At 34.0% G+C, this 22,061-nt stretch overlaps 1 protein-coding gene across 5 annotated transcripts in view; it reads left to right on the top strand.

The window, feature by feature from the left end:
• Nucleotides 1–22,061, top strand: part of LOC106623764 (RNA-binding protein MEX3B) — a 680,038-nt gene that overhangs the window by 434,141 nt on the left and 223,836 nt on the right. For 4 of the 5 annotated variants that reach the window (XR_011397399.1, XR_011397398.1, XR_011397402.1 and 1 more), the window contains one exon: nucleotides 11,326–11,472. The gene's annotated coding sequence lies outside the window, so the exon portion shown is untranslated. Of the gene's footprint in view, nucleotides 1–11,325; nucleotides 11,473–11,610; nucleotides 12,335–22,061 lie in introns of those variants that run through there. The other variant, XR_011397401.1, reaches the window with a different exon arrangement.

The raw sequence follows: 22,061 nt of genomic DNA, 5'->3' as shown, positions 1-22,061 counted from the left end.
ATAATATAAATAAACTATAAACTTAATTGTAACCTGATATGGGTTGATAATCCCGCGTAGATTTTGATGGTTCTGCTGTTGTTGTTGTGCTGCTGGAGCGATCTGATTTTCGCGCCTTTTTATGTCCGTCCGCGTTGATATCTGCTCCTGCCTGCTGATTTATTCTTATTGGAATTATGAGCTATGTTGTTGCTGTTGAGCCTTTTGTATTGTCCTCTAATTCGCATTTATACGAGTTTGGAGAGCAATGCAGGGATGTGTTCATTTGGTATGCACTAATTTCTGTCTGACGCTAATTTCAGATATTTAATGTTTTGTAAAAAATTTCAGTTATTCTTGTGAAAATTTTGATATACCAAAGGTTGTAAAGAAAATGTATTCAGGCCGCAAAGTTTTAGAAGCAGTTTTGTTTAAATTTTTCAACAATAATATTCTGGTTCTTTACAGAAATTTAGACTCTGTCAAACATTTAATTGCAGAATTTCAAGAATAATTTACTAATGAGTTATGCAATCAAAATTTCATAATTGTTGGATATTTTAACATTTCTCTAAAGTCTAGAGGGACTAGCATTTGTAAATACTATTACTTATGAGACAGTGCATAAATATCACGTTATTATTTGTGTATATATTAAAAACTCACTTAGTGCGATGTTTCTTTCTCTTTTTCAAACCTAAAGGCTTTAGAATAGCATCATAAATCTGATAGCAGTTATTGAGAAAAATGCAAAAATACAAAATATATTAATTGTAAATATTTTAATTATTTATATCTAAATTACTTTTGTAATTTTTTATTACTTAAGAATTATTGTGAATTCAAGGTACAAATTAAATAGTTCAAGAAAAAATGAAATGTATATTCATCCTTGTCAAAAACGATTTATTCTCATACTCATTATAGTTATAATGCATTTTATATAAAATTAATTGTAAGCGTATAAAACAAAACTCAAGTAAAATTTCCCATAATTTGAGTGAATTTAGAATACAATCTACTCTAATTAGTTTTGCTGTTATTGTAAATAATGGATGCAACACTACTTACTTTTTATTGATCTGCCCAAAGCGTCGTTAAAATCGACCCCATTAAAAATTTTAAGCATTTTTCAATAAAAAAAGTTGCGATCGGAGCCTAGAAAAAAAAACTTGCTTCAATGCTATACAATTTTAGTGGATTATAAAGTTCTGATGTGTAACCTGGACAATATAATTCACTCAATGACTCGTCGTCTACGGGATTTTATCAATTCAAATAACAAAATTATTAAATTTTAGGTTAAAATTAGCTTTTTCTACTTACAGCTTTATTAAAATTTTTTTTGCATTTTTCAAACAAATTTATTATTAATGTTTGATTTCATGTACATTTTTGGTGTTTTTTTTCAGTTTTTGTTTTGAAGGAATAGATTTAAGATAAATTCCTTATACTATTTTTAAAAAAGCTGAAAACTCGTATTTATATTAGTGAATATTATACTCTAAACTAAATCTCCATGTTGTTTTTATACTCTCGCAACCTGTTGCTACAGAGTATAATAGTTTTGTTCACCTAACGGTTGTTTGTATCACCTAAAACTAATCGAGTTAGATATAGGGTTATATATATATAAATGATCAGGATGAAGAGACGAGTTGAAATCCGGGTGACTGTCTGTCCGTCCGTCCGTGCAAGCTCTAACTTGAGTAAAAATTGAGATATCTTTATGAAACTTGGTAGACATGTTTCTTGGTACCGTGAGACGGTTGGTATTGCAGATGGACGTAATCGGACCACTGCCACGCCCACAAAACGCCATTAATCAAAAACAAATAACTTACCATAACTAAGCTCCGCAATAAGATACAAGACTGTTATTTGGTACACAGGATCACATTAGGGAGGGGCATCTGCAGTTAAAACTTTTTTTAAAAAGTGGGTGTGGTCCCGCCTCTAATAGGTTTAATGTACATATCTCCTAACGCTATAATAACAAAATTCACTAGAAGCAAATGTTTTTAGCACTTCTATTGACGGTGTGAAAATAGTTGAAATCGGGTGGCAACTCCGCCCACTCCCCACATAACGGTACTGTTAAAAACTACTAAAAGCGCGATAAATCAAGCACTAAACACGCCAGAGACATTAAATTTTATCTCTGAGATGGTATGAGATGACTTTATAGGAACCGCGTTCAAAATTAGACAGTGGGCGTGGCACAGCCCACTTTTAGGTGAAAACCCATATCTTGAGATCTGCTTAACCGATTTCAACCAAATTCGGTGGCTAACGTTATTTTCATGTTTCTATGTCATACTGCGAAAATGGGCGAAATCGGACTAGAACCACACCTACTTCCCATATAACACCATTTTAAATTCCATCCGATTCTTTCACTTTCCACTATGCAAATCAGGCAACAATGACTGTATCGGGATAAACCTTTGCGTGAATAATGCGATTAAAGTATGCCACCTTGTGGCCAAAAATTGTCTAAATCGAACCAAAACTGTTTAAGCCCCTAAGTACTAAATATGTGGACCCCAGTGCCTTTAGTTGACCTTCTACCGAAAATATCAGTTAATACACAAAGAAATCTCAAACGAGTATACTATTTGACTTTGCGCGAGTATAAAATGTTCGGTTACACCCGAACTTAGCCCTTCCTTACTTGTTTATTTTTCAAACTGTATATAAATACATACATATATGACTCAAAATACATCTTCATCTACAATCTTCATCTCTTAAACTAGATGAATACTCAAAATATTTCATATAAAACTGCAACGTTTCGATTCACAAGATTGGAGTTTCTCTACTTAATAATGTGAATGAACCAACTCAATTTAAACTAGAAACAAATATTTTTTTGATATTTTCGAATTTCACTTAAAAATATAATAAAATATAAAGGGAAGGAGAGTTTCTCATTATTATATTTATATTCACATACTGCATGTTGTTTAACGGTCTGAATAACCTCAACAGGAGCAAAGTTGATAAGTCTGCATATTGTAGGAATTTTAATGTCACAATTTCATTTTCATGTTATTATTTGTGAACAAGAAATATCATCATCAACGCGTTTCGGCCGTTGAAACCATCGAGCGATATTAACGGCGTTTCCACGTGTTTCCTGTGCCGCGTCCTCATCTGTAATCTGGAATTACAACTTTCAAATATTTATTTACTTATCAAAAAATTTTTTTTTTCAATAATAGAAATTTTCATAATATATTATATATATTTTTAATTTTATTTAAATACTAGCTGACCCTGCGAACTTCGTACCACCATAGCGTAGTTTTGATACACTACTTTACTTTGTATAGCTGACAGTTGTCCTATGTTAGGTATAAATACCTATTCAATTTAAATTGGAATCTATAATATCTCCATATAAAAATTAATCCCTATTTCCATGGTGTCGCCATAACTGAGAAGTACTTTAGTAATTTCATAATTAATTAATATTGTGTAGTCATCAGAAGTTACCAAAAATCGATATTAAGCTGTGAACTTACCGTGATTAACAAACACTTATTAGCAAACAACAAACTTCGTAGTGTTTTAGTTAGTGCGATAGAATTGAATTAAGTAACCACATTTCCGAACAAACGATGCTCTTTCAATATAGTCTATGGCTGTGAATTACGATGACATTTGTTACGCGCGTTTTTTAAAATATGCAAAATTAAATGTATTTTTTCAATCTTTCAGAGACATTTTCTTAATATTTTTTTCTGTAAGAACCTTTTACAGAGTATTAGAATACTACGAAAAAAAAGCCAAATCGGTCTAGCCTTTCTCAAGTTATGGCGTGACAATGGAAAACGGGTTTAATTTTTATATATTATATATTATATATTATATATTTAAATTGTAGAAAATATTTCGAATAATATCAAGCAAGTTCTGTTGATGCAAGCAGTAAGCAATTAACCAGCTTAAATTAATATGATACCAAAAAAGACGACAGTTCCACCTAACAACGGATTTGGAATACTAACGAAACACCATTTCATATAAAGTTTTGCAGTTTTGTGAGTACTTTTTTGAATACTACTTGTAGAGGGTAAATATTCAGATAAATTTTCATGCTTATTATAGGTCATGAAATCGCTGTTAGTATAGAAGCTTTGACTTCACGTGATTTTAGGGCTTAGTATATTACTTACTGTACTTGGCGCTACAATGCAATTGAGTGGTAGCTTAAAGTTGTGATATGGTAGCAAAACGATGAAAAACATTGTAATAAATTGTAAATATAAATTGTATAACCAAAATCATTCCGAAGAAAATCACAAAACATAATCCGATTCGATCCAATTCCTTATGACCTCGGTATATGTAAATTTGCGAATTTCTGTCATCGTATGTTATATAATCAATCAGATCAATTGGCAACTGATGGAATTAAACACAAATAAAGCTTCGACAACCAGTTTTTATTTTATGATTTCTCGAACATCAGGACATTAAATTTTGTTTCATAGTGTTCAAAGTCTCCACGCTCATGTTAATGATATAAAAATCGACTGCCTGATGCTGTCTTCAGATATTTATTGTTTTGTACAAACTTGAAGTTATCCCTGTGAAAATGTTTATATACCAGGACCTACTTCAGTTAACGAGCTGAGGATAGATAGCACGAAAACAAGCAATCGCATTGACCCTTATGTTAGTAACCAACTTTACCGACGTCTTTTAGCAACCGAAAAGAAGATGGATAAGAGTCATAGAAGAATATCAAATTTCTGGTTGGCTTCATACCGTATATATCGGTCAATATGTAAAATATCTTGGCAAAATAAATGATATTATAATATTGGATATACTCGTACTATAGTTAAATGCTGAAAAGGTCCGATATTGATCCACGAATTACCCCACATTCTACATACAATTATTTTCGTTTATCCCGAATGAAATTCCGATTTACCATCCTTTGGTTGATTTTTTCCTCTTATACCCCATGTATAAAATTTAGCTTCTTTGTTCAAAAATCTGAACACGAATTTATATATATTCGTGTAAACTAGCTGTATCCTGCGCGAATTGCTACGCGACCAACTAAAATAAATTTGATCATTACATTTTGTATCATTTTATTTATTTATAAAATAATAAAAATTAAGTATCAATTACTAAACAAAATTATTTATACTGTGCTATACGGAATAGTTACACTGGTGACGAAAACAGTGTCACACGAATTTTGTGTTGATTCTTGTTTATGTTGGTGTACTCTCATTAACAATATATAATAATTTTGTTTCAATCGAGCTTTCCTCGTCCAACAAATTTTTTTTTCGTTCTTAATGATAAATAAAAAATAAAACTTTAATAACTTTTTTTCATATCGTATTATTACAAGTTAATGACGATGATACGCAAAAATAATGTTAAATATAAAAATTTTTACGCGCAGCAAATTCTTTTTGCATATGGTTCTTTATTGAATATGAAATAATACGATTTGAACACAATTGAGTAGTTGACTCTAATTGAATTATTTTTTTATAAAACATTGTTTTTTTTTTGCAAAAATTAGTAATATCAAATGAAGGACGACATTTTCACTCTCAATCGTACTGAATATCAGAAAATAAAAATTTTCCAAAATCATGCAAAAAAATATAAACAGCAATAAAAAAAGTGTATTGCATGAGAAAAGCTGGACCATCGAGAAAAAAGCAGTCACACTTGCGAGATTTTGTCTCATATACGTTTTTTACATCATAAACATACCACGAAACTGTTCTAGACCCCGACAAACAAAATTTAGACTTAAGCCATTTGCTATACCAACGATTTGGATCGAACCAAAGGAACATGTAAGTGATTGTTATATTCGTTTGCCGAATTGTCTGTGCCAAAGCCTCAAAATCCATTTGTATATCTGAAAGAGAAATTCCTCAAACTTAGCGAGCCAAAAATTAAATAGGGAATCTTTGTAGGTCCACAAATACGGCAACTGATAAAGAATGTTGAGCTTAAAATATATTGTTTTACTTATCATGCAAAATTAAATGTATTTTTTCAATCTTTCAGAGACATTTTCTTAATATTTTTTTCTGTAAGAACCTTTTACAGAGTATTAGAATACTACGAAAAAAAAGCCAAATCGGTCTAGCCTTTCTCAAGTTGTGGCGTGACAATGGAAAACGGGTTTAATTTTTATATATTATATATTATATATTTAAATTGTAGAAAATATTTCGAATAATATCAAGCAAGTTCTGTTGATGCAAGCAGTAAGCAATTAACCAGCTTAAATTAATATGATACCAAAAAAGACGACAGTTCCACCTAACAACGGATTTGGAATACTAACGAAACACCATTTCATATAAAGTTTTGCAGTTTTGTGAGTACTTTTTTGAATACTACTTGTAGAGGGTAAATATTCAGATAAATTTTCATGCTTATTATAGGTCATGAAATCGCTGTTAGTATAGAAGCTTTGACTTCACGTGATTTTAGGGCTTAGTATATTACTTACTGTACTTGGCGCTACAATGCAATTGAGTGGTAGCTTAAAGTTGTGATATGGTAGCAAAACGATGAAAAACATTGTAATAAATTGTAAATATAAATTGTATAACCAAAATCATTCCGAAGAAAATCACAAAACATAATCCGATTCGATCCAATTCCTTATGACCTCGGTATATGTAAATTTGCGAATTTCTGTCATCGTATGTAATATAATCAATCAGATCAATTGGCAACTGATGGAATTGAACACAAATAAAGCTTCGACAACCAGTTTTTATTTTATGATTTCTCGAACATCAGGACATTAAATTTTGTTTCATAGTGTTCAAAGTCTCCACGCTCATGTTAATGATATAAAAATCGACTGCCTGATGCTGTCTTCAGATATTTAATGTTTTGTACAAACTTGAAGTTATCCCTGTGAAAATGTTTATATACCAGGATCTACTTCAGTTAACGAGCTGAGGATAGATAGCACGAAAACAAGCAATCGCATTGACCCTTATGTTAGTAACCAACTTTACCGACGTCTTTTAGCAACCGGGTACCGGGGTACGATCTGAGTATAATTATTATTTTGTTTATTTTATTAAAAAAAAAAATTTCTAAAAATTTGTTCAAAAAATTTTTTTCTTCAAATATTAATAGTCAGTGACAATTTAAAGAAGAAAAAAAATAACAAGGCAGAATAAAAAAAAAAGAAAAAACCTGAACTCACAAATAGCTTTCTTTTATGTTAAAAAACTACGATTTGAGAGCTTAAAATGAAATATTGAAAAAATATATTCCCAAAAATAGGCAAAAATGCCTCCATATAACTAATGTAAATATTTTCGAACTTCCCGTCGACTTTCTACGGCATCTACAAGTATCAGCCAATATGTAGTGAATCTTAATGAAATTCAGAATGAATCTCTTATAATAACAGTGTGTATTTTTGCATAAAATGGAGGAAATCAGGGCAATGTTCCCTTAGTCCCCATATACATAATATACGGATTTTCAAACATCCGCTTAACTTTATACCTTATATGTATATTGAACAATCTGTGCGGTTTCTTAATGAAGTTCATTACTTACTGGTAATGATACATATGTCGTAATACCAAAACTGGATAAAATCGGATCAAAATATTCCCTAGCCCCCATATACCTGATATAAGAAAATGGATAAGAGTCATAGAAGAATATCAAATTTCTGGTTGGCTTCATACCGTATATATCGGTCAATATGTAAAATATCTTGGCAAAATAAATGATATTATAATATTGGATATACTCGTACTATAGTTAAATGCTGAAAAGGTCCGATATTGATCCACGAATTACCCCACATTCTACATACAATTATTTTCGTTTATCCCGAATGAAATTCCGATTTACCATCCTTTGGTTGATTTTTTCCTCTTATACCCCATGTATAAAATTTAGCTTCTTTGTTCAAAAATCTGAACACGAATTTATATATATGCGTGTAAACTAGCTGTATCCTGCGCGAATTGCTACGCGACCAACTAAAATAAATTTGATCATTACATTTTGTATCATTTTATTTATTTATAAAAAATTACATTTTGTATCATTTTATTTATTTATAAAATAATAAAAATTAGGTATCAATTACTAAACAAAATTATTTATACTGTGCTATACGGAATAGTTACACTGGTGACGGAAACAGTGTCACACGAATTTTGTGTTGATTCTTGTTTATGTTGGTGTACTCTCATTAACAATATATAATAATTTTGTTTCAATCGAGCTTTCCTCGTCCAACAATTTTTTTTTTTCGTTCTTAATGATAAATAAAAAATAAAATTTTAATAACTTTTTTTCATATCGTATTATTACAAGTTAATGACGATGATACGCAAAAATAATGTTAAATATAAAAATTTTTACGCGCAGCAAATTCTTTTTGCATATGGTTCTTTATTGAATATGAAATAATACGATTTGAACACAATTGAGTAGTTGACTCTAATTGAATTATTTTTTTATAAAACATTGTTTTTTTTTTTGCAAAAATTAGTAATATCAAATGAAGGACGACATTTTCACTCTCAATCGTACTGAATATCAGAAAATAAAAATTTTCCAAAATCATGCAAAAAAATATAAACAGCAATAAAAAAAGTGTATTGCATGAGAAAAGCTGGACCATCGAGAAAAAAGCAGTCACACTTGCGAGATTTTGTCTCATATACGTTTTTTACATCATAAACATACCACGAAACTGTTCTAGACCCCGACAAACAAAATTTAGACTTAAGCCATTTGCTATACCAACGATTTGGATCGAACCAAAGGAACATGTAAGTGATTGTTATATTCGTTTGCCGAATTGTCTGTGCCAAAGCCTCAAAATCCATTTGTATATCTGAAAGAGAAATTCCTCAAACTTAGCGAGCCAAAAATTAAATAGGGAATCTTTGTAGGTCCACAAATACGGCAACTGATAAAGAATGTTGAGCTTAAAATATATTGTTTTACTTATCATGTAAAAAAACTTTCTTCTATGTACTTTTTTTGCAAGAGTAGAAACATTAGTTTTGTTTTGAATGCTCCAGCAGTAATCAACCATCATATATGCATTCCAATGACCGTGGTATCGCTCTTTATAGTGCGAATATCTTGATGAAAGTGTTTTCCTTGTTGTTTTGCTTAAGTCGTCTAAATTTCTGGGAAGCGGTCTAAATGTCTGAAGATTAAGTGCATCTTGATGCTCATCCTAGTCTCTAGAAGTGCAACATGATCGTTGGGTTATTATTATTATTATTAAAATAGTAAGAAACTCTTTAGAAATCTCATAAAACAAAACCTAAGACACTTTAAAACAAAATAAGCTCCGCTTTAAATAAAAATACAAATTTAAACCATTTTGCGTAGAAACTGTAAATCGGCTGTATATTCCCGAATTTTACATTAATCCATTAATCAGTAAGTAAGAAACTAAACGCTAAGAGGTACTGAGCGGCTGTGAATCGAGACTGCAAGGTCACCCATTCGACCAAATCTATTACCTCCAACAATTTCTTTGGAGAATAAGTCCACTTGAATCAGTTTCTGTATGGTAGATACTGTTGTTCACGAACGCTGTCAATCGTTAGAGTGCTGTTTTAACTAATTTGGAACTAATTGTGAGTCAGTCCAAAACAAAGTAGTTATGGGAACAGAGGTGAATATTTCTTTTACCTTAGCATGCGAGCGAGCAAGAAGGTGGGCACCGCAAAGTTCGACTTTTGGGAGATACTGCCTTCTTACTTGCCCTTGATTTCGATGTGAGCAAATGTATTGCAACCTGTACGTCAGAGTCTTCTGTGCGTGTGTAAATCGCCGATCCGTATGCACGAATTAATGCGTCGCAAAATTATTTCGCGAGCATCTGGTAGCAGACAATAGCGAGGCGGATTGATTGATGGAAGCGAGTTAAGATATGCTAAGTAACTATTCCAGGCTTGATGTATATGTTGGGATACCGACTTGTTCAATTTTAATTTAAGCGGCCACAATTGTTTATAACAACCGCTTTGTAATAGACTTGTAAACTTGTTTTGGTGTGAATGAGAACAACAACGTGTCGATGCGTTGATTCCATGTCACCCCAAGTGCACTTATTATAGAATCATGGGTAATACTAAGCTCTTTCATAGTTTGCCTTGCCATGAAATCTGGGTGATTGGAGCGTCATTTGGATAGAGGAAACTGACCGCGTCGAAGTATCTCAATAACTTCTGCCTTTAAAATGTGTAAGGCATCTGTATCATCTGCACCACACGGAAGATCATCAACATAAAACGAATTCTTTACAGCCGCAGCGCCCTTTTGAAATTCACTCATATGCTTACCTCTACTTAGCAGTCTAAAGTCTTCGTACTGCTAGATATGGACCTAAGGCAGTGCCATATGTGAGCTAGTATGTGAGAAGATCTGCGTCTGGATAAGCTTTGCCAGAGAGTTAATGAAATTTACGATAATTTTTATTCAAGGATACTTGCATGTACATTTTAATGATAGCGTAACAATACAGCGCTCTTTGGATCGTAGGCCCAACAAAAAGTAAGTCGTTTAGTAATGTTGTTGTCGTAGTTCGGCAAGGGGCGCCGAACACTACTCGTAACTTTGTTGATGCGCTTGAAGGTTTCAGTACGCATTACGTGGATTGTAATAGTGGGGTTCATCTAAGCTGAACATCTGTACTTCAGACATGTGACCGAGACGTTCATACTCTTCCATGAACGAGACACAGTGGGATTGTCTTCAAATGACAAGTTTAATTTGACCAACGCGAGGGCTTCAAAAAATGCCTCTGTTCCAAGATCGCTTCGAGGTTTGAAAAAGGTTTTGTCGACCAAAATTGTGTTGGCTGGCTAATTCCAGTTTACTGTGCCAATTTCAGAGTATGGTTAGTATGCAAGATGGGCTGTGATACCAAACTAGAGCAAAAGTTGAAATGCTGATGTGCGCGAATTATTTGTTGTAGTGGTTCGAGCTTTAAGATTGGTAACTGAATCATCTATACTGCGAATGCCAATGTGATACTTTTCTTGACGAAGGTGAAGCCTTTGTGCGAACTAGTCGGTCATGAAGTTCACTTGTACGCTCCCATTGCATGTTTAACTAGAACTAAAGCTGTTGACAAAATGACTTATATATTTATTTATAATATTTTATTGTTATCTAATTGAAATTGCTATAATAATTTAATGTGCATGTTTCGTTTTCTAAAATTAACCGTTGTGTTTTTAATTTTGTTCAAATCTCAAATATTTATATTATTGCATACTATTAATTAAAAATGGAGTTTTACATACATTTTCAAATTTTATTTGCTTACAGGATTAATAGAATTCCCATCACCAATGGAATTTCTTGAACAGTTTACTGGATTCGTTTTGAGATGTTAATCCACTACTTGGCAGTGGGTAGAGTCACGATTCCTCGATGTTGATTGGTGATTTGGTGGCTTTCACACTGTTTGTCTATGTAAGTGTGTCCCTCGACACATCTAACTATTAAATGGCTCATAACACACTACACTTTCTCCTTTCCAAACAGTTTTCTTGATTTTATATTTAGTGTTAATTATATAATATTATCGATATTTTACTATTTTTTTTACAGAATCATGTGAAAATTCACTACCTATTTACCAATATTCTTTTGGGCAATCCAACATAAGTATGCCTGCCGAAATTGTTCTAATGCTCTATGCAATTTAGCTGTTCTATGAGCTCCGGGTTAAATGTTTGGATTTGTTCTTATGTATAATAGGTTTGTTCACCTAGCCGTTGTTTTCATCGACTAAAACTAATCGACATAGGTATCGAGTTATACATATATATATAAATGGTCAGGATGACAAGACGAGTTCGGAACAGAACCACGCCTACAAAATGCGATTAAGCGAAATTGTATAAAATGGCATATCTAAGCACTTAGTAACAATATATAATTGTAATTTTGTGCAGGTTTAGCATCTCTTCGTACACTGTGAAAATGGGTAATAACAACAGATAATAAGCACGCCAACTTCCTATATACCGGTTATGTTGAAAACCACTAAAAGTGCGATAACCCTCTGAATAAATGCGCCACAAGCATTAAATTTCACAATCAAGATGATAGAAAAAAGCTATAGGAGTATTTGTAAAATTAAACAATGGGCGTGGTACCGCTTAACTTTTGGTGAAATCCTATATCTTAGGAACTACTTGACTAAATAACCAAATTTGGTGTGTGAGGTTAAATTACATCTGATTCTTTCACTTTACAGTATACAATGCACATATAAATGAAGTTATCATAAAAAAACTGTGCACAAATTATGCCCTTAAGTTATTTCATCTTGCGCTCTGAAAGAATTTTCCCACTTTTGTTCTTCATTCAATTAATTCATGAGATTATATTTTCCACAAATTTTTATACTTTTGCAACATGTTGCTACAGAATATAATAGTTTTGTTCGCCTAACGGTTGAATCAACTAAAACTAATCGAAATAGCTTTGAGGTTATATATATTTAATTGATGACGAGGCGAGTTGAAATCCGAGTAACTGTCTGTCCGTCCGTTTGCCCGTGCAATCGATAACTTGAGTAAGAATTGAGATATCTTGAAGAAACTGGGTGGTACCTATGTTCCTAGGTAAAAAAAAAAAATAAGGACGAGCTCGTAGATAGGTAGGGTGTAATAGGATCACTGCCACGCCCACAATACGCAATTAATCGAAAACGTATAGAGTGAAATAATTAAGCCGTAAATTAAGACACAAAATTTGGCAACGAACCACATTAAAGAGGAGCAACTGTGGCTATATCAGCCCAATTTGCACAGGACAAATTTTTTCAACCCTTCTTTTCCTTACGTCTGAAAATAGGTGAAATCGAATGATAGTCCCGACACTCTTCACTTAACGGTTTTGTTAAAAACTACTAAAAGTTCGATAAATCAAGAACTAAATGTGTCAGGGGCAATTAATTTTAGACCCAGGGTGGCAATAGAGGACTTTATAGGATCTCGTGTCAAAATTAGACGATGGGCGCGGCAACGCCCACTTTTAGATGAAATCACATATCATGGGACCTGTTCGACCGATTCTTCTGATATTCCTATATTACAGTGCGAAAATGAAAGAGAAAACCGGACTACAACCACGCGTACTGCCCATATAACACAATTTTGAATTCTTTCTGGTTCTTTCTCATTCCAGTATACAAATTAGGCACCAATTAATATAACGGGATAAAACTTTGCACGAACAGTGCCTTTGAAGTAAGCCAACTAATGACTAAACCTGTCCAAATCGAACGAAAAGTACCCCTAGTAACCGAGTAGGTGGACACCAGGACCTATTGCGAACTTTTTGCCGAAGGGAAATATTTCCTGATAATATTATGTCAAAAATGGGTTGAACCGGGTCAATAGTTCCTTTACCCCCAATATACCTAACATAAAAATTTTCGAACTTCCGGGTGACTTTATACCGCATATATCGGCCAATTACCGTATATATCTAATAACAGTGTATCCTTGTGCTTAAAATGAATAAAATAAGGTGAAAACTTGACTTAGCTTCTATATCATCAATATCTGAATTTGCGAACATCCGGCTGTCTTTACTCCATATATAATATACTAGCCGACCCGGCGACGCGTTGCTGTGGCTAAAGTTTTTGTTATATTACATTATAGTAAACAATCTAAGAGGAACAATAAGAGAACATCAGTCACGGAGTCCACTATGCTTTTTCACACAGATGGTATTTGTAAAAAAATATGGTTGACCTTATTTGACTTTCTACTACTATAACCCTTTAGTACAATGAAATTATTTACGAACAAAGACGAAAATGTTGATGTTGGTATACAAATTCACTAGATTGAGATTTGAAGGGGAAGTACGTTGAACACAATTAATTAAAATGTTGATATTAAGCAGAAATCCATACAAAGTAAAAATTTATCAGATTTATTATTTCTATTTAATTTTATAACAAATAAGTATATTACAGTATAATACAGTAAATAACATGTGACGCTTAAACTCATGAATGAGGAAGGCAAGGCAGACAGTCTTAAACTTTTAAACATTAATATTTATTTTTTTGAATTATAAATACTTTCAATTTAATTTAACATCAATCGGTGCAAGATGTTTTTGGTTAACTTGTCTTTAGCTAACACAAATAGATTCGACGGTTTCCCAACACGTGAACACGCAACATATAGTTGCCTATGAGAAAAACATGGATTTTCCAAATCTAAACCACAAATGGACATTGTTTGAGCTTGAGATTTATTTATAGACATGGCGAAAGCTAAACGAATTGGAAACTGTAGTCTTTTGAAGGGTATGGTAGAATCTGATGGTATCGTCGGAATACGTGATAATTGTTGCTAAACTTCCATGGTCATATTGCTTTTCTCGTTGTAAATCGGTATTGACTAAGTCGGTGGCTGGACGATTAGGTGATGGCATACCATAATGATTAAGTGGTAAATTTGAAATAAGAACACATAAATCCTCGATCAAGACCAATGCTTCATTGTACATCTCTGATGTATAATCTATGTTTTGGCATTGATTTGTTTGTATAATACGATGCAAGATGTCTTCTATCATACAATTTTTATATTTTTCCCACAATGTTTGTGCTTGCGAGGGATAACATGACGAATGTTATTCGGTGTTGATATCAACGCAGCATCAGCAAGCGTTAAGTCCCAATGGTTATCGTCTTCTAGCAATTGCAGTTCACGACATGCATCCTGGTATGTATTGAATACTCGACCATTAACTGTTCGTAAAAATTCAAAAGACGTTGGTCCGGGAACATTCACCATTAACAAACGTAAATAGAAGCACTCATGTTGCTTTGGATGTACCGTGTAAAGTCTCCCCAATGTCTTAGCTTTGAATATGCCTGTAATGGAAGGATGTGGTTTTCCTTGTTTCCGTGGCTCCCATTTTTTACTGGATTTGTTCCATGTGAAATAACGTGGAACATCACCATACACCAATGTCTTCGCGAATTGGCCAGAAACATCAGGTTTTTGACACAATGTAAAAAATTCAGTTAGAGCCGTTTTCGGAGCTTCGAACGCTCTTTGGAGAACATTTTCTTCAGTGAAGTACACACGTTGACCGTTTTCAAGATGTATTGCCAGATGTTGGACAGCAGGATCTCTTTTGTGCATGCGAAAGCTGAGAATATGCCAAATAGCTTCATTGCTGCTAATGTATCTGCCCATTTGGTATCGTGCTATTTCGTCATTTTTATTTATGTTTTGTACTTCAAATATGGCCAAATCACTGCCTTTGTTTACATATTTACAAATATACTTAATTGATTTAACAGAACTGCAAAGCTCAACATTGATATGAGCTTTTTAAGTTTTTAAAAGTAGTGGTGAGTATGGTACCACCCACTGATTATCAAACTCAACTTGATTTGGAAAGCTCGGCAGTCGCATTGTAATGTGTGGCCACCATTCTCAGTACTTCTGCGGCGATACATTGGATAACCATCAATATCCGTGATCGTGTCATTCGTATGCGGCTTTGGGAAGTTTTTTTTTACATTTTCCATTTTCCATGCACGATGACGTCATGCCCATGGATCATGTGTTTGGTGACAATATCAAATAATTCTTGATCAATTAATGGGTCTGGAATTTCGGCTGAAATTATTTGATCGATTTTTTCAGGACGGATTCTATCTTTAAGCCAAACCGAAATGTGGGCATGAGGCAAACCTCGCTTTTGCCACTCTATCGTATACAGCCAACAACGTGTGATACCAAAAATTGAATATTTAACAATAAAATCAATTAAGGATTTCAATTTTTGTTTAAACACACCTGCAGTTAAATCATGACGATGAATGGCTTGTTGTCCTGGCAATAGTAAAGTTTGTATCTCTTCCCAATTCGGATTACATGTGAATGTAATAAATAAATCCGGTCGGCCGTAATGACGTACGTAAGTCATCGTATCTTGAATGTATTCCTGCATGTTCCGTGGACTGCCGTTGTAGCTTGAAGGTAAAATGAAAGCATTACCGATGTCATTGGGATTTAAATTTCCATCGATGTTTCCAGCAACAGCGTCTCGTAAGTGAATATATTCTTCCGATCGTAGTTTTGCCTGGTTGAATCGAAGGAATCGCAAGCGTTCGCTTTCGACCTTAGCATACAATGTATTGATGGAACAGCTGACGATATCGAAGGATATAATTGTCTAGATGTTGTCTAACCATTATTCGGTGTGCGTAGTAGTTCATTGAGCTAACTTTTCTTATTTCTGTAATCACCTAAAAAAATAAAAAATAAAATGCAATACGAAATTAAAATCTATACATACAGTAAAAAAGTAAATAGATAATTGTCAAATTTACCGGTATTTGGATCATACTGTTTGATATTAAGGCGATATTCATCTTGTCCTTGCCAAAATATCAATGGATATTGTAGTGCGTCATATAAACGGTGTAGATCCGAAATCGTACTGACAGTGTTGTCTCGCCGTGTAATTTTTATAGATCTTTTGTCAACTGGATCACCAACCATGATAACAGCAACCTCATCAACAGTTGGAGCGTTGAATCTACCAGCATTTTCACCTAATGGTACTTTATCGGCTTTTATGACGATTTGATAATTGTCATTTTGCAGTCGTGGCGAAACTCTTTTGATCAATTGAGTTAGTTGATTGTGATCTTCTAAAAAATTTTCCAATAATATCACAATTGCTCTTTCCTCTGCTTGTTCAATAAAATTATACAGGCACCGAGTCGTCACGCGCTCTTCACAATCGCCCATAAAATAAATTTGAAGAAATTTCGGATTGTTATCAGGCATTGGCATCAGTGATTCGATTTTATGGTACTCCTGGCCTTGAATTTTGAATGTAGTTTCAAAATTACGTCCATCGGATGCACGATCGCAAATTTTAGTTGCCCCAAATGACTTCATTTGGAAGCAAGAATTAAATTTGCCTATCTTACGCAAAAATAATTTGGAATCATCTGAATTGCCAGTAAGAAGGGATAAAAAAGGCTCCGGCGGAGCGGGTAGAGGTGACAGCACAACTTTTCCTGATGCGCAGCACGTGCTGGCTGCTTCATTCCGAAATTTCAATGCCCGACAATATTGACATACTTTATCCATTCCACCGATAGCAATTTTTGAATGCGCTGAGTAGTTAATATTTGGTGCATATTCAAAGGCAAGCCGAATGAATGATGCACGGGTTAATGAGCGGCTGATCCGTTGCCTTTGTCGATCTAGTACTCGTACTGTAGCTATGTTTCGTTTTCGTGCCGCTCTTGTTCTCGTAATGCAGACGTTCGTCACGCTGTTCTTGAGATTCTTGTGCACGACTTTCTGCAGTCCTGATTCTTTGAGCTGCATTTCTTGTTTCGATTTGTTCTGGTAATTGCTGAGCTCTTTCAACACGTTTGCGTCGTGACCCTTTGCTGCTCGCGTTGTTGAGGTTAGATTTTTTCGGAGGCATTTGACTGAAAATAATAATTTAATCGTTTAAATATTAGAAAGAGGAACTGAAAAACATATTATCATAGCACATTGAAATAATAAGTGCAAAATAATTTTCAATGGAGGTTAAATAAAAATAATATAAAATTTTTGTACAATTATTGAAGAATTTAAGTGTGGGAAGCTTTGTGCCATTTTCTCATTGATATATTAATTAAGTTTTATAAAACTACTAGCTGACCCGGCCACGCGTTGCTGTGGCTAAAGTTTTTGTTATATTACATTATAGTAAGCAATCTAAGAGGAACAATAAGAGAACATCAGTCACGGAGTCCACTATGCTTTTTCACACAGATGGTATTTGTAAAAAAATATGGTTGACCTTATTTGACTTTCTACTACTATAACCCTTTAGTACAATGAAATTATTTACGAACAAAGACGAAAATGTTGATGTTGGTATACAAATTCACTAGATTGAGATTTGAAGGGGAAGTACGTTGAACACAATTAATTAAAATGTTGATATTAAGCAGAAATCCATACAAAGTAAAAATTTATCAGATTTATTATTTCCATTTAATTTTATAACAAATAAGTATATTACAGTATAATACAGTAAATAACATGTGACGCTTAAACTCATGAATGAGGAAGGCAAGGCAGACAGTCTTAAACTTTTAAACATTAATATTTATTTTTTTGAATTATAAATACTTTCAATTTAATTTAACATCAATCGGTGCAAGATGTTTTTGGTTAACTTGTCTTTAGCTAACACAAATAGATTCGACGGTTTCCCAACACGTGAACACGCAACATATAGTTGCCTATGAGAAAAACATGGATTTTCCAAATCTAAACCACAAATGGACATTGTTTGAGCTTGAGATTTATTTATAGACATGGCGAAAGCTAAACGAATTGGAAACTGTAGTCTTTTGAAGGGTATGGTAGAATCTGATGGTATCGTCGGAATACGTGATAATTGTTGCTAAACTTCCATGGTCATATTGCTTTTCTCGTTGTAAATCGGTATTGACTAAGTCGGTGGCTGGACGATTAGGTGATTGCATACCATAATGATTAAGTGGTAAATTTGAAATAAGAACACATAAATCCTCGATCAAGACCAATGCTTCATTGTACATCTCTGGTGTATAATCTATGTTTTGGCATTGATTTGTTTGTCTAATACGGTGCAAGATGTCTTCTGTCATACAATTTTTATATTTTTCCCACAATGTTTGTGCTTGCGAGGGATAACATGTCGTCAAAATAATTGCAAACAACTGACGAATGTTATTCGGTGTTGATATCAACGCAGCATCAGCAAGCGTTAAGTCCCAATGGTTATCGTCTTCTAGCAATTGCAGTTCACGACATGCATCCTGGTATGTATTGAATACTCGACCATTAACTGTTCGTAAAAATTCAAAGGACGTTGGTCCGGGAACATTCACCATTAACAAACGTAAATAGAAGCACTCACGTTGCTTTGGATGTACCGTGTAAAGTCTCCCCAATGTCTTAGCTTTGAATATGCCTGTAATGGAAGGATGTGGTTTTCCTTGTTTCCGTGGCTCCCATTTTTTACTGGATTTGTTCCATGTGAAATAACGTGGAACATCACCATACACCAATGTCTTCGCGAATTGGCCAGAAACATCAGGTTTTTGACACAATGTAAAAAATTCAGTTAGAGCCGTTTTCGGAGCTTCGAACGCTCTTTGGAGAACATTTTCTTCAGTGAAGTACACACGTTGACCGTTTTCAAGATGTATTGCCAGATGTTGGACAGCAGGATCTCTTTTGTGCATGCGAAAGCTGAGAATATGCCAAATAGCTTCATTGCTGCTAATGTATCTGCCCATTTGGTATCGTGCTATTTCGTCATTTTTATTTATGTTTTGTACTTCAAATATGGCCAAATCACTGCCTTTGTTTACATATTTACAAATATACTTAATTGATTTAACAGAACTGCAAAGCTCAACATTGATATGAGCTTTGTAAGTTTTTAAAAGTAGTGGTGAGTATGGTACCACCCACTGATTATCAAACTCAACTTGATTTGGAAAGCTCGGCAGTCGCATTGTAATGTGTGGCCACCATTCTCAGTACTTCTGCGGCGATACATTGGATAACCATCAATATCCGTGATCGTGTCATTCGTATGCGGCTTTGGGAAGTTTTTTTTTACATTTTCCATTTTCCATGCACGATGACGTCATGCCCATGGATCATGTGTTTGGTGACAATATCAAATAATTCTTGATCAATTAATGGGTCTGGAATTTCGGCTGAAATTATTTGATCGATTTTTTCAGGACGGATTCTATCTTTAAGCCAAACCGAAATGTGGGCATGAGGCAAACCTCGCTTTTGCCACTCTATCGTATACAGCCAACAACGTGTGATACCAAAAATTGAATATTTAACAATAAAATCAATTAAGGATTTCAATTTTTGTTTAAACACACCTGCAGTTAAATCATGACGATGAATGGCTTGTTGTCCTGGCAATAGTAAAGTTTGTATCTCTTCCCAATTCGGATTACATGTGAATGTAATAAATAAATCCGGTCGGCCGTAATGACGTACGTAAGTCATCGCATCTTGTATGTATTCCTGCATGTTCCGTGGACTGCCGTTGTAGCTTGAAGGTAAAATGAAAGCATTACCGATGTCATTGGGATTTAAATTTCCATCGATGTTTCCAGCAACAGCGTCTCGTAAGTGAATATATTCTTCCGATCGTAGTTTTGCCTGGTTGAATCGAAGGAATCGCAAGCGTTCGCTTTCGACCTTAGCATACAATGTATTGATGGAACAGCTGACGATATCGAAGGATATAATTGTCTAGATGTTGTCTAACCATTATTCGGTGTGCGTAGTAGTTCATTGAGCTAACTTTTTTTATTTCTGTAATCACCTAAAAAAATAAAAAAATAAAATGCAATACGAAATTAAAATCTATACATACAGTAAGAAAGTAAATAGATAATTGTCAAATTTACCGGTATTTGGATCATACTGTTTGATATTAAGGCGATATTCATCTTGTCCTTGCCAAAATATCAATGGATATTGTAGTGCGTCATATGAACGGTGTAGATCCGAAATCGTACTGACAGTGTTGTCTCGCCGTGTAATTTTTATAGATCTTTTGTCAACTGGATCACCAACCATGATAACAGCAACCTCATCAACAGTTGGAGCGTTGAATCTACCAGCATTTTCACCTAATGGTACTTTATCGGCTTTTATGACGATTTGATAATTGTCATTTTGCAGTCGTGGCGAAACTCTTTTGATCAATTGAATTAGTTGATTGTGATCTTCTAAAAAATTTTCCAATAATATCACAATTGCTCTTTCCTCTGCTTGTTCAATAAAATTATACAGGCACCGAGTCGTCACGCGCTCTTCACAATCGCCCATAAAATAAATTTGAAGAAATTTCGGATTGTTATCAGGCATTGGCATCAGTGATTCGATTTTATGGTACTCCTGGCCTTGAATTTTGAATGTAGTTTCAAAATTACGTCCATCGGATGCACGATCGCAAATTTTAGTTGCCCCAAATGACTTCATTTGGAAGCAAGAATTAAATTTGCCTATCTTACGCAAAAATAATTTGGAATTATCTGAATTGCCAGTAAGAAGGGATAAAAAAGGCTCCGGCGGAGCGGGTAGAGGTGACAGCACAACTTTTCCTGATGCGCAGCACGTGCTGGCTGCTTCATTCCGAAATTTCAATGCCCGACAATATTGACATACTTTATCCATTCCACCGATAGCAATTTTTGAATGCGCTGAGTAGTTAATATTTGGTGCATATTCAAAGGCAAGCCGAATGAATGATGCACGGGTTAATGAGCGGCTGATCCGTTGCCTTTGTCGATCTAGTACTCGTACTGTAGCTATGTTTCGTTTTCGTGCCGCTCTTGTTCTCGTAATGCAGACGTTCGTCACGCTGTTCTTGAGATTCTTGTGCACGACTTTCTGCAGTCCTGATTCTTTGAGCTGCATTTCTTGTTTCGATTTGTTCTGGTAATTGCTGAGCTCTTTCAACACGTTTGCGTCGTGACCCTTTGCTGCTCGCGTTGTTGAGGTTAGATTTTTTCGGAGGCATTTGACTAAAAATAATAATTTAATCGTTTAAATATTAGAAAGAGGAACTGAAAAACATATTATCATAGCACATTGAAATAATAAGTGCAAAATAATTTTCAATGGAGGTTAAATAAAAATAATATAAAATTTTTGTACAATTATTGAAGAATTTAAGTGTGGGAAGCTTTGTGCCATTTTCTCATTGATATATTAATTAAGTTTTATAAAACTACTAGCTGACCCGGCCACGCGTTGCTGTGGCTAAAGTTTTTGTTATATTACATTATAGTAAGCAATCTAAGAGGAACAATAAGAGAACATCAGTCACGGAGTCCACTATGCTTTTTCACACAGATGGTATTTGTAAACAAATATGGTTGACCTTATTTGACTTTCTACTACTATAACCCTTTAGTACAATGAAATTATTTACGAACAAAGACGAAAATGTTGATGTTG

This window comes from Bactrocera oleae, chromosome X (assembly GCF_042242935.1).
Source record: "Bactrocera oleae isolate idBacOlea1 chromosome X, idBacOlea1, whole genome shotgun sequence".
Taxonomy (NCBI): domain Eukaryota; kingdom Metazoa; phylum Arthropoda; class Insecta; order Diptera; family Tephritidae; genus Bactrocera; species Bactrocera oleae.
Note: the sequence above shows the minus strand (reverse complement) of the source record. Positions and strands in the feature narration are given on the sequence as shown.